Source organism: Agelaius tricolor, unplaced genomic scaffold (assembly GCF_023055355.1).
Source record: "Agelaius tricolor isolate 1412-34295 unplaced genomic scaffold, bAgeTri1.0.p SCAF_3, whole genome shotgun sequence".
In the NCBI taxonomy this organism is placed as follows: Eukaryota; Metazoa; Chordata; class Aves; order Passeriformes; family Icteridae; genus Agelaius; species Agelaius tricolor.
In genome coordinates this window covers 24,295,732-24,310,190 of record NW_027269263.1, presented here as the reverse complement: position 1 = coordinate 24,310,190, position 14,459 = coordinate 24,295,732, and the positions used below count along the sequence as shown (strand labels likewise).

General features: G+C 42.1%; 3 non-coding genes across 3 annotated transcripts; 2 read left to right on the top strand and 1 right to left on the bottom strand.

Annotated features, from left to right (window-relative positions):
- Positions 1-7,195: 7,195 nt before the first annotated feature.
- Positions 7,196-7,267, top strand: TRNAD-GUC (transfer RNA aspartic acid (anticodon GUC)). The gene has a single exon. It is a non-coding gene; the product is annotated as a tRNA-Asp (tRNA).
- Positions 7,268-7,377: 110 nt separating this feature from the next.
- On the bottom strand, positions 7,378-7,449 carry TRNAD-GUC (transfer RNA aspartic acid (anticodon GUC)). Its single transcript has one exon. It is a non-coding gene; the product is annotated as a tRNA-Asp (tRNA).
- A 449-nt stretch (positions 7,450-7,898) lies between these two features.
- TRNAW-CCA (transfer RNA tryptophan (anticodon CCA)) lies at positions 7,899-7,970 on the top strand. The gene has a single exon. It is a non-coding gene; the product is annotated as a tRNA-Trp (tRNA).
- Positions 7,971-14,459: the final 6,489 nt, after the last annotated feature.

The window sequence follows — 14,459 nt, the reverse complement described above, 5'->3', positions numbered from 1 at the left end:
ACTCATAATACTGTTGGTTGTGGAGTTCTTGTGAAAATCTGAATTAACCTGTCTGAAATAATTCTGAAAAGCTGAACTTTCAGACTCACTGGAACAATATGTTCATTTTTAAAAAGTTATCTAATTAGTTTGTTTAAATTCTTTTCTTTAAACAGAGAAATATGTAGGGTCAGGATTTTTCCCATGTCAGACTGAGGAGAAATTTGATATCTTCAGCAGAATTTTGTCAAAAGTGTAAAATATTATTGATATTTAGCACTGAAACCCTTTCAAATAGCTCAGTCTTAATGCCACTTAGAGAACAATGGTTCTAAAAATATCTTCAGCATTTCTCTTTTACCTTTCTTAAACTATGTCAGAAAAGACTGTCGCCCTTTCATCCATGTGAACAGAGGAGCCTACATAATTTCTTCCAATATGAACAGACTCTACAGAAAATAATAGACTTTTCCATGTCTTCTTTTTTTTCAAAGTTTCTAAAGTGCCATAATTAAAAGTATATCAGGGCGTCAACCTGAGAATGTTTATACAGCAGAATCAAATTGACAAAAAGCACTCCCTTTCTCTGGCTCCAGGCAAGAGCTCTTGAATCCTTGTAGCTATTAAAGAAGGGGCAGGAGCATACGTTCATTTGGGAAACCTACCATGTCCAGCAATGAGGACTTACACTGCACAGACAGGGGACTGGGATGGAGTGATGATGCAAGTTTAAACATTTTTTTCCTCTCAGTCAGACTTGCTACACTGAGAAAGGGCAACCACACAGTTGCCTCACTCTAGGTGAAAGGCTTAGCTTCATTTATTTGCAAAGTCCTCAAAAACGTAAGTCCTTGCCACATGCATAAACAGGGGAAATAACAGTTTCCCCATTTCCTGCTCCTCTTTATCCTTTCTTTTCTCTTTTCTGTATTCATGATTAATAACAAATGGACAAATGGACCATGGACTGGTTCAGCTCTGGTGAGAGCCCTCAGGATGCAAGTGGCAACCGCTGCCAAGTGAATAATTTCGAAACGGAAATTCTCCTGTGAGCACTCTCTGTAAGAGACTGACTGAGTTTTGCTGCCAAGTGAAACAGGCCAGTCCCATATTTATGACATTTTTGTAACTCCTTTCCTTTCCAAACACATACTAGCAAAATAGTAGCCATGATTTCAGATAAGAGAATGTGAGGGCGGGGAAATGAAAGATGTTTTCTCCTGCCATTTTGACACAGATTGCGAACATTTCATTGTATGAGCTCAATTTGAGTAAGCTGAATTGCATTTATGAGATATTATTTTCTTTTTTCCCCCCCTATTTTTAATGTAACAATTATATAAAACAGTAACCTCGTGTATCATCTATCAAACTAAGTGTCAGTCAGTAATTTTACTGACTGTAAAGTAGAGCGCTTCAGAATTCCACCAGAGGGAGCCAGTGCGATTGAAAAACTTGAAAAGCTAAATTCAAAAAAAAAAAAAAAAAAAAATCAAACCCAAAAAACACTTAGGGAAAGATCATTATGCTGCAAAATTGCAGACTGAAAAGAGATAAAGACTGATCTTCAGAAGCACCGTGTTTGTGCCTTTTGAAGCAAAATTCTTCACATGCAAAATAACACATAATGGAGATCAATAACATAAATTAAAATGATATTTTAACAACCACGCTTATATTTTTTCCCCAGGAAGTGCATTATTTTGCATTACACTACACTTTAAGAAAACCTTATTTTGATCATTTTTTATCACCTTGACAATGTCTCCCTCCATATTTTGCCCCACACCAACTCCTCATCCTTTTTCTCCTCTCTTAAAACGGGCATCACCAAACCAGCGGTTGCAGATCACCATCTCCACCACAGCAGCTGGGACAGAGCTGTAAAATGTCCTGTGACTCTAACTAACAATGTATCTGATTTCTTTTCTTTAAACACTTTTTCTTTGATTTTACTAGAATTAAGAGTATTCTGGTGATCGTCCGGCAACGTATTGGAAATACACAGTAGAGTTAAGGTCTGATTTCAAGTAGCTGTGCTCTAAGCACATAGTTTGTCTGGGGAAAGATTGAACACAAAGTAGAAAGCATGACAAATGACAGTTTGGAATCTTCTACGTGGTATATAACTTAATGGAGCTTATATAAAGAGTGTCATTTCTGTTAGCAATCTTGCTTGACTTCAGCTAGAGAAGAGCTTCAGAATGTGATGAATGTTTTGGGAAAAATAAAAAAATAAAAATATTAAAACCCCCAAAGGTGCTAATAACAGTCAGCAAAAGACAAAGTTGACAACTTACTTATTTTAACAACCAAACTAGGTCAAAGCTGCCAGCGCTCTAGCAATTTGTTGTAGTGCAGGCTTCACTGTGCATTCCTGCATGAAAGTGTGATTTCCAAGTTAAATTCATTGCACATAGACTCATTTATAGTTTTGTAAAACCAACACATACAAAAGTCTCCCCATGCTCTTCACAGTATAACTAATGTCTTTGCACGTGCCTTTATCTCATGACATCTTTGTTGTGCCACCTAACCTCAATCTATGATGCTTCTTCCTGTATTACTTTCTGTGGGTTTGCCTATTCCATATTTTTCCTGTCTCTACACTTAATTTAGCTTTATTATTGTCCATGATGACATTCATGATTCCTTTTTTTTTATTTGAATGCCAGTTGTTTACTTCTAAAATGGATATGATGTGAGAGTCAGTCCTGATTGTTATATTGTAACTGTATATCAGAGTATTTTATCTTTTCCACATTTGTCCCTAGAATTTTCCTTCATAGGCATTATGTGACAGGTCTATTTGGAGGCTAATCACTGACAATTTCAAGGTTCTAAGAAATACCATATTTCAAAGCTAGTCAGACCAAAAGTGAAATTTTTGAGTCTACTGCAGTCTTTCATCACAGCTAGAAAGTTATGATTGTACTTGTAGTCATTTGGTAGACATACTGTGGTATCCAAACCTACATGACAATGGAATACTTAGATTAGTACACAATCTCTTTCGATTTTGGAGTGTCCTGATATGTGTCTAAAGATTTTGCTGCATAAACCCGCTTTTGAGATTACTCTGAAACAATATATCTCATAAACAAAGAGAGGTTTATTCTGCACACAAACTTAAATCTTCTTTGTTTTAATTACCAAGTCTTATCCTTCTATTTCTAAGCAGGACCTCTCTCAGTTTTTGCAATTGTGAAGTTGAAATTATTCATTAAAACCAGCCAGCCTCTACTTTTCCCAGCTTTCATTTTCCAATGTTTATGGTATTTCTTTAGTACATTTATCTGGCAATCCCTTCTGAGGACAAGTGATGATAATGCAGATCCCCTCCGAGAAGGAATTTATTCTTATTGGAAGCATCCACTGGATGCAAACAATGCTATAGAAATAAAAATGGCCAGATCCAACTGTTGAGCTTTTTACCTAAACAGAAAATGCAAGTCAGCATGGGCATTTCTTGTCTATTTAATTTCAAAATTCTTAGGACATAAATATTCAAGCCCTGAGATTTCTCCAACAAGTTTTTAAAAGGCTCCATTTATTAGGCAGTTCACATGACTCAACACAGAGGGGAAGCTGCCCAGCTGTGTGACTGCTTTTAGTACTGAAAAACCTATGCTAGGGGAAATAGTGCCTTAATTAAATAATAAATAATTAAGTAATAGGGGAAAGCCCCTTAAATCCCTCCTCCCACTAATCTCCCAGGCACTGATGTACAGTGTCACAGTCCTCTTTACCCAGAATTTTTTCAGCTCTTCAGCTGTTAATTTCACAAGGGATGCCTGATCACACCTTCCCTTAAGAGATGTAAATGGATTTTTCTGATAACTTCTTAAACTTCATTTTAGCTAAATCAAAATACATTAGCACAGAAGGAGATCATGGAGCCATACAGACCTCACTACAAACCCATTCCACTGGACAGAAATTGTATAAGGCCAAAACTATACAGAAAGAAGTCCTTTGAGTTAAGATGCCATTTGATAACTCATATGTTCTTACTGAAAAGCTCATTAAATCGTGTGCTGTGAACATCACAGAGTGAGGGTACAGACAAAAATTAAAAGGAAAATAAAACACAAAGAGCAGATGGAGTGTTGGATATGTGTGAATGGGCAGAAAGAAGAGCATACAAAATAGCCGTGAAGATTAATCAGAATCAAACATCGTCAAGTTGCAGCAGCTGTTCAGGATCGTGGCATCCTAAAGACCACACCCAGTAAAGGGCTTCCTTCCTCCTCTAGGATTTGTGGGTTTTCATTGATTTGGAAGAATTAATTTCTGCAGCTACAGGAGGCTCCATCACTGATCAGTGCTGCACCTCAACATGCCAATAACAAGGTATGTTACTTGCCAAGGCAAATGGGTATCAGCACGTGACTCAGGTGGATGACCTCGAATTGAGGGAAGCAGGTGATTCCCTCAAGGCCAGGGATGTCCTTAGCAGGACTCTGAAAGGCTGGGGACATGGGCCAGTGTGAATTTCTTCCAATTCAATTAAGGCAAACGTAAAGTCCTGCACCTTGGATGTAATAACCTAAGCAGCCAGGAGCTGACTGACTGGGTAAACAGCAGCTTTACAGAAAAGTCCCAGTGCACAACAAGGGCAGCCTTGAGTGAATGATTGTTCTTACAGCAATGAAAATTAGTGATAGGCTGGGAAATATCAGTAACAGCCTAGCTGGATCAAGGGAAGTGATCACTGCCCCCATCCCCTCCTGGCACTTGTGGCTGCCTATGGACAGCTGTGCACAGCTCAGGGCAGGGTGAAACAAGAAAGATCCAACAAACTACAATGAGTCCAGTGAAGGATCACCAAATGAACAGAGAGCTGGAGCATGTGACAAACAGGGAGACACTGAGAAAGGTTAGTTTGTTCAGCCTGAAGGAGGTTACAGGATTATCTGACTTATGTCTTCAGCTACCTGTTGGGAGGGAATAAAGAAGATGGAGCCAGACACTTCTTGGAGGTGCAGGGCAAAAAGATCAAGTTGCAACATGGCAAATTCCAAGGAGTGGAAAATGTGTGGCATTCACATTTTCTGGAAAAATCCCTTCGCCCATGATTTTTCTCCTGGGAAGCTGAGAAGCCTCAGAGAAAAAAGAAAACAATAATTATCTGATTTGCTTCTCCCGTGTTTTGCTCCTTTGGAATGTGTTTGGAGATTGTTTACCAACAGGTGATTGTTTTATTGGTTTCTGCTGTGGGTTGTTTTCACCCATTGGCCAGTTGGGGCCAGGCTGTGTCAGAACTCTGGAGAGAGTCACAAGTTTTCATGATTATCTTTTTAGCCTTCTCTAAGTATCCTTTCTGTATTCTTTAGTATAGTATAGTTTAGTATAGCATTCTTTAATGTATTATAGTATCATAAATAATAAATTAGCCTTGACTCCATGAGAACATGGAGTCAGAGTCATCATTCCTTCCTGCCATGGGGCACCCTGCAAATACAATAGGGGGGTATGTGGAAATTCTTACCAGTGAGGGTGGACAACCTGTTGTGGCCAAGAGGTCATGGAATTTCCCATCCACAATGAGATTCAAAACTCATCTGGACATTTTGCAAGAGGAGCTTCAGCTAAGCAAGCTGATGGGGAGGTAACAAGCATCCAGCCACAATGATGTGCTAGATGGCAGCCCTGCTCCTGCCTGTGGCTGTAATGGGCCTCTCACAGGTGACTTGCACCAGCCATGTTTTAGCAGCCTCCAGGGACAAGCTAAACACAGAGCTGATGCAATGATGAGGAAACCACGCAACAAGATTGTTAGAACTGGACACATGAAATAACTGCATGTAGATCCTGAGGAGAAGATGGAGCCTCCACAGATCCTGGAGCATTGATCATAGCTTCCAGTACCTGTTCTGCTTTGCATTTGCATGCCTCTGTGACAAATCAACAAGGAATGTATTTGCTCTGTAACTGCAAATCATTGTAGCCTCATAATAGTCCATCCACCTCAAAACAGCCCTTTAGCTGCACTGACTCACACCCCCATGTCTCTTCTTGCTTCCCTCCTGAAATATATTTTATGAGTTATCTTCTTCTTTGGGGTACATAAAGATGTCTGAAGCTCAGCTCCCTGACCACAAGGGTTAATGAACAGAAGGAAGTGAGAAATTGCAGGCAAAAAGATCTAAACCATATGTGTGTGATCCTATAAAATGCAAACAGGCAACGTTTGATCCACCAGAAAGTCTCTCAGCTTCAAGCAAACAATTAACATCTTTTGAATAAAATTTGAACATGCACAGCAAGTGCAGACCAGCCTGGAAACACTGGTTTTGATCCTGCTCTGGGAGGTTTAAAGCCTATCACCAGATCATAGCCCTACAATATGTCTCATTACAATATATCTGAAGTCTTGAAATTGTTATGAGACTGTGGTTGTTATTTTTCACTTTCCAGGACAAAATTTAAATCTGTTGCATCCACTGAGAAACACATTGAAACATTTAAATTAGTTTAAATTCCCAGAAATGCATTATTTACAGGTCACTTATATTTAGAAGTCTTCATAAAGGAAGCTGTTTGCTCTTTAGCTATGATTATCTGAAAAAGCTAAGCTGGGGTTCATTTATGCTAATACTAGCAGTAGTGGGCCATCAAAAGAGAACACCATTTGCTCCAATCGCTTGTTTATTATGTGGTGTTAATTCTTCATCTCAGAAGTCAGCAAAGTAAATATAGTTCCTTGTCTAATGTCACTGTCATACAAAATTACAACCATGTTTCTGCTGACCGGGTCAGCATCAAGCCAGATGGTCAGCCCATGTCCTTCTGCCTTTTACTCTCAAATCTCAAAGTAGCTGGTTTCCATTTCCCTCGTTCCTTTTTTAGGTAGGTAAGGAGCAGGTGCTCCGGTTCCTTCACCTCAAGAACTGCTGACTCCAGCACTTCTCAGGTTCCCGTAAAAAGAAACTCTGCGTGAACGAGATGCAGAACTACAAACGCAAAGACACCCGAGCTGCCGGCGCTGCTCCGCTCCCCCCGCCTCCAGCCGGGCACTTCCCGCCCGCGGCAATTTCCAGCGATCCGTGCCCGCAGCTCCGCGTGCGGCTGCGCGGCGGGGCCGCAGCGGGGCGTGTGTGTGCGGAGCTGTCCCTGTCCCCGTGAGCTGTACCTGTCCCGCTCCCCCCCAGCCCCACCCGCGCCCCGGGCCGAGCGGGAGCCGCCCCGGTGGGGGGAGACACGAACCCCCAACTCCTCGTTAGTATAGTGGTGAGTATCCCCGCCTGTCACGCGGGAGACCGGGGTTCGATTCCCCGACGGGGAGAGCTGCGCTCGCGCGATTCTTTTTACTGCCCCGCCCCGCGCGAGACATTTTTATGACGCGGGCAGCAAAAGGCGCCGCCCGCCGGCAGAAAAAAAAACATTCTGTCCGGCCTCCCCGTCGGGGAATCGAACCCCGGTCTCCCGCGTGACAGGCGGGGATACTCACCACTATACTAACGAGGAACTGCCTTACACGGAACGCCTGCAGAACTGCTTTTAGCAGTAAGTCCGCACAACCACGTCCCTGCTGGTGGATTATCAATGCTGTGCTGTGGGCGGAGGGACAGCAGGGGCGACCTCCGGCAGCGGGAGCATGGACCCACGAGCCTGCGTAGGGGGGCAACGGCGCGGGAGGCGAGCTCGGCACCACCAGAGAGCGGGGGCGGAAGGCCCTTGCTGCTGCGGACCACTAGTGGGGGTGTGGGTGGGGAGAGGTGGCGTGCTTGCGCGGGAAGGCGGTAACGGAGCAGTGCCGAAGCAGAGGGGCCGGCGCAGGGGTGCGGCGGCGGACGGGCAGGGTCTGGGGCCGCGTCGGCCCAACCCGCCCCTGCCCTGCCCCTCCGGCAAAGGGGCTGCACTGCCGGCGGCCCTGGCGGCCGAGTTGTAAGACTCTGATTATCACCGCTCAGCAAGACCTCGTGGCGCAACGGTAGCGCGTCTGACTCCAGATCAGAAGGCTGCGTGTTCGAATCACGTCGGGGTCATTCGGTTTTTTCCTTTTTTGTCGGCTTTTACCGCCTTCCTCGTGCCTGAAACCGAGGAACGTTATTGTTGGTTGGTGTTTTTTAATGTTTTCCCCTACAGCTTAAGGTCTCCTCTTTTGCTTGAGGCTGAGAGGGCAGCGCGACACAGAGGATAAAACGAGGGTCAAGGCAAGATCCCATTGGATAAAATTGTAATTGTTTTGTTTATGGCCTTTGTGTGTATTGGACTGTTGGATTACACGCTTAAACACAAAAGAACGTGTCAAAGGTTTACTTTATTAAGGCAGCCGACTCTGTGGAAATGATGAGAAAACTTCAGAAAGTTGCATTAATAGAGTAACTTTCAATTTTAAAGGGGACAGAGGCCCCAAAAATGGAGACACCATGTTTTCAGCACAGAAATTCACATAACAAGAAGTAAAAGTAAAGGCAGAAGCAGCAAATGGTCTGATGGAGCCAAGAGTTCAGAGAGATCTTGAGAACCCCACAGAAGAGTGAAACCCTGACAGGGAGAGAGAGGGGACCAGGGTGCCGGTGGGGGGAACTCTCGAGGGTGATGGGGGTAGGCTGCAGAACAGAAGAGCTTTCTCAGAGTAGCTATTTCCACATGCTGAGATTGACAGGTACCCATGGCAGAAAGGCACAGAGGGGACTTAGCTTTGACTTAGACATGAGATAGCAAGTCTTACTTTAGTGATTTAGATGGATTGGAAAGTTTGACACTTGATGAAATTTAAATGGGAGGAAAACAATCGTTTGTCAAGGGCCTCAATTGAGAGAGAATGCCAAAGATACAATTCTCACTTTGTAAGACTGATTACTAGTGTTGTAAACCACAGAAGAAAATGAATACAGAAGTCTTGGAAATCATACTCAGCAGACTCAACAAATTATGTGGGGTTATTAAACCAAATACATTGGCTTTTACAGGCTATTGTTTGTTCTATATACCCTTAAAACCTTTTAAATACAGAAATTCTGGATCTTCCTTAAGTGATCTGTTGCAGTACTTTGCTCTTCTTACAATTACAAAATTAGCATATGTAGTTTAACCCTGATGTCTCTTTTACCTTGACTTAAATCCAGCCCTCATGTCATTGCACTGGAGAACAGTTTCTCACTTCCTTTTTATAGGTACTTCTTACATATTTGAAATTTGTTATGCCTCTCTATAGACGTTCCAGCATAACAGACTATGTTTCTGGGCCTCTGATTATTTTATCGCTTGCCTCTGGAGCCTTTCCAAACCAGCTGCATTTTTAAGCGCTCAGAACTGGTCACAATATTTCAGCTGACTCAGATTTTACCAGGTCTGAATGGACAAGGAAGATTGCCTCACATGTTGTGCTGACAGGAATTCCACTTAATGTGGTTAGTCCTTTTCTTCTTTAATGCACAATCTGTTAGATGGATGCATTTTGTATGAGATGCATCATCTGTTAGATGTTTCCCTGGTCCAACACAGTACCTTATCTCTCAGCCTCACCACCCACCAGAGAGCTGGATGTAAGAAGTGGCAGCAATCTGTTTGCATTCCTGTACTTCTGCCAAAGCAGGTGCCCCGCTCTAAACATTCCAGATTGTTGCCAGACAATATCTCTGGCTTGCAGTAAGGGTAATATCTGCTTATAGGAGTCAAAGTTTTCAGAGTGTGGTTTGCACTAGTATACCTGACACGTGCAGGTTGTCACAAAACAGTCCATCTCGCTCTGCCCTGACCATCCCTGCCTGTGCATTTCCCTCCTTACACTTGGATCACATCTTGCAATGCCATTGCAGCAGCTGCCAGCTCAGCATGAGAATCTGGTGGCACAACTCCTAGATCCAACACAGGAAAAGCACCAGGAGCACATGGCCTGGGACAGGATAGAGCAGGATCATCCCCTTTGGCAGCAACCACAAATACTAGTGGTTCAGTTTAAGATTTTGTCAGCTGTTTTTTGGGAGGAGAGGTCACTGTCCCTAAATCAAAATCATTTAGTGATGTTTCAAAACTAAATGAAAGAACTAAATGTGCCTTAGCTACCTACAAACTCTCCCACTCAATTTCCTATTGGTGAAGTGGGGATAATAGTTCCCTTTGACCTTACAGATGTTTTGTCAGGTTGACTCCATTAATTCTGAGGCTTCCAAGGATGCCAGGGGGTATTTGTCTCTCACCAGCATTTCAACAGCCCATGTGCTTCTGTGCTTTTTGTCTCTTCCTGACTTTAAAATACTGCATTTTGTAACCTGACTGTTCTCTTAACACGGTTATTTTTTCATATGGAAATGTTACTAGCTAAATATAGACAAAAACTAAAATCCACTTAAGCCTCAAAAAACAGTGGAGCTGAAGTAATAGCCTATATATGGTAAATATAACTATTGTATGTGTTTGACAGAAATAAATATCCTAATAATTCTGGTTTGGAAATTATTCCATGTAGAAAACCACCCTGAAAACTGTCCATTTCATTAAGTATGCCAGCATACTTAAACAGGAGCTGACACTTCTGTTTTTAATCCTTGTTGGTATAGGCCTTTGATTATCATAGGATCAGCAGTAAGAGGTTTTAATGCAGTTGTACAAATTTCTTTCCTTGCCTGGGCACAGCCATACAGTGCTGGGCATCCCTTTATTCACGTGTGTGTTCACTGTTTCAGGTGACACTGGCAGAGCAGCGTTCCCAGCGGCTGCCAGCTCTGGAACTGCTCTAGAAGCAAGATGCTCCATTATACTAAGGCATGCTTTCTTTCTTATCACTTTTCCCTTTCTACTTCAAAACCAGACAATTCTAATGAGAAAACTAGAGTTATTAAAAAGCCACCTAATTTTTCTAATTTAATCAAGATTGTGAAAAAGAAATAATTTATTCTAGAAAGTATAGTTATTCTATGCTATAATGATTAGACAACTGCTTATTTTATTTCTAGTAAAGCTTTCCAGTTTCTATTGCATTTCTCAAAGGGAATATCATTTTTATAGTGAAACCTGCCAAGACTGAATTAATACTTCATACAGCTTTTTTACATTTCCTTGTCAGCTCAGTCTAAGACAAGAGCATGTCTGTAACTCTTGCTTTAATGCCTTTGCTATGAATTTATAGTCGTTATGTTATCTGTTGTGAGACAAATGTTACAAATGAATGCAAATTATTCATCTATACTTCATTATAGGCCATTTTCCAGACCCTCCACTTAATCTAGGTTACTTTTTTGAAAGCACATTTATAGAAAAATAATTTTTTCAGCATACTGCAACATAAACCATTTGTCTTATTTTTATGGTTGGCATTAGAGGTTAGAAATCACAAACTTAGGGAAACTCAAGCCAGAAATCTGAGACAGTTTAAAAGGCATTCAGTGTTTTCATGTCAAAGATGAATGTATGCTTGAAAAATCTCTTTCTCATGCTCAGGAAAACTAAGAAATTCCAGACATTTGGGAGGGTCCTACAAAGGAAGGATTTTTGGCTTCTCCTTTCAGCATATTTCAAATTTTTAGGCAAGCTTAAAGCACTTTTTTTTAACCACTGGAAATGGCAATATTCTCACAACATTTTCACATTTTTTCCTAAACTTTGCTTTTGTCAGCATTTATACTGACAAGTAGGAAACTGTAACTACCTGTTTCTCAGGTAGAGGCAGGTATTCTAGTCTTCAAAAACCAGAACTTGCAGTTAGGGGTAAACATTCAAGTACTGGAAAGCTTCACAGAAGGCATGGTAAAACAACAGTTCCATGCTCCAACCTTTACACAGCAAATTATTGAATAGGCATAGGGACCAGAGACTTCATATTTGTGGGTTTCCTCCCCACACTGTAACAACATTAGAAAGATTTTTTGAGCTCATTCATAATGAACTGGTTCCCTTCATCCCTTTGACTGCTGCCTCGTGCTACAAAACGTGACTTCCTTTTTCCTTCAAACAGAACAAACAATAAAGGTGCAGGTGTATTAAGGTCTAATTGTGGTGACACCTGCAGGTTCCAGTGTCAATTATCATGTGTTTTCACATTTAGGTGCTTTCTTATGCTACTTTCCCTGTCTTTGCCTTGCCTGGAAGATGCCTGTTGGTCCCAAAGTGTGACAGTAACAAGTGTAGAACCAATAAAGGACAGTTTTGTGCCAAGGACTGTTAGGGACTTGGCTTCCTGGAGAAGTCTATTGCTGCAAAGAAGAGTGACACTGAAGTATTGTATCATGCTTCTTTAGGTTTGGCTGCTTTGGAAGCAACTAGAGGTAACCAATAAAAGAGTTCCATGTCAGTGCAAGGCAGTTACCTCAGGGTAACAACATAATAGAGAAAGTAATCCACAATAAATACACTTTTTCTTTATAGTTGGGGAAAATAACTTTCAAAACTTTAATGGACTGTAAAGACAAACTTTAAGCAATATTAATCAGAGCCACAACTTCAGTGGCTCTACAACAACAGTACTGGAGTTTGAACAAATAGCCAAAACATATGATATGTTTCTGCTATCTTTATGCTTCTGTGCCAGTTTCATCTGACAGCTAAAGCAGAAAAACACAGAGCCAAGATAAGACAAGTCAGCCCATCCATTTGTTTTGACCAAAGCTGAACTGTGAGTGTAACTATAGGGATTTACTACTTCATACCATATTCCTGTAGGGGTTTTTTATGCTACATTTAATGCATTAAAACCAGGCCTACCATCAGTGTAGACTTCAAGCTCAGCAGCTGTGCTTCTTTCCACTCCTGAACTGTTACTCACAAGAAAAGCCAGCACCAGCTGTATTGCAGAATCTGAACAGTACAGTGAGTGGAGAATTGTGCCTGCACTAAGAAGTACTGCCAAAAAACAAGCTGCAGGGCTATCCTACCATTATTTTCTGTGGGGATGTTAGGTGGTGACTGCACCAAATTTTTAGATTGTATTTTCACTATTAAGTTTGGTTAAAATTTCCCAGACCCAGTTCCCCCTTATGCTGCTTTAAAAGATTTTAGCCTTGATATGAATTAAAGTTATTATTTTCTACATTAGTATGATAGCTGAAGAACGTCTCTAAAGTATGCTGTGCAACTAGTTCCATATCTGGAAAAGAAGCAAATTCTTAAAGGTAGAGGAAAGACTAGTTCCCAAGCCACTTAAAAGCTTTTCAAGGTGAAAAATACTATCTATGCTTTAAATTAGTACTATCAATTTTGAATAGGAATTAAATTTCCTTTAAGCATTTCCAAAGCACCTTTCATGTAATACCCATGTTCCTGGTAAAATTTTGGTAAGATATGCTGAAAAATAGACAGAACCATCTAATTTGTTCTATTCAAGCCTAAAAGTAAGTGATAGCAGTCAATACACATTAATACATTACTTTTTACTGTGTACGTGTGTGGTGTCAATGGAGGAAGATGTTTCTACCCACTGTTCAGCCTCATTGCCAAACAAACGGAACAGGTAAAGTGTGTGCACCAAGAACCGAGCACTTCAGATCCAAATTATAATGAACTTCAGATGACTGCCACCTCACAGAGCTACTAGCACAACTAGGCAAATTAAATGCCCCAAGCTAAGCTTCTCCCTCCTCTCCATTACTTTGTTACACCACATCAATCCTTCGGTGGGAAGCGTCAAGCTTCCTGTGGGTGGGTCCTTGATCTGTCTCGAAATTACCTACTACAAAAAATAATCCTCATTGCCTTCGTCTAGCTGATATTGAGGCTATGGTAAGGTAAATAGGAACAACAGGCACCAGGACAGCTTCATGATGGAGCACACAACAGTAGTGGAAATCCCCAACAGCAATTTATAACTCTTTCTGGAATACAAAGAGGAGAAGGTGCAAACACCAATAATCCTGTTTCAGATCCATGACTGATGGGAGAACTAAAATAGCCTCATTTAAATTCTTATCTCGGGTATACTGCAAGGCAGTCGTCAAAAGCATAGGCTATGTAGTCGAATCTAAACACTGAACCCTTGCCATCAGAAAACAGAAGCAGCGCGCGTTCCCAGCCAGCAGCGTGTAAACACAGAAGGATTTAGCCCACTTGTTTAAAGATTGTAAAACTGCAGTCTTGAGCTCAAATCTTGAACTTTCTCAGCCGGGACACACTCGTGACATTTTAGAAGTCGGCTTTACAAATAAATAAATAAAACAACTACCCGCCTTTCAAACTCTGCGGCACTATAGATGCGCGTTCGGGGTTTTTTTTGCGTTTAAGTCACCGCACCGGCGGCAGTCACACTAAGAGACTAGCTACCAATTTCCCAGCTGGATTCCTTCTGGAGCCCGCCAGCCAAAGGCTGGGCGAGGGCGGCTATCCCGGGGGAGCAGGAGCTGCCGTGCCCGCCCGGTCCGCGGTGCTGAGCGCGGGAGGCGCGGGAGGCGCGGCCGCCAGGCCCGCAGGTGCCTGGGGGCAGAAGTGGCGGCAGGTGTCGCGGCAGGACACCGGGATCACGGCAGGTAACTGGGATCGCGCTAACCGCCTCCCCCGCTGCTTGCGGCAGGGAGGGGCGCTCCGGGTCGGTGGAGACACAC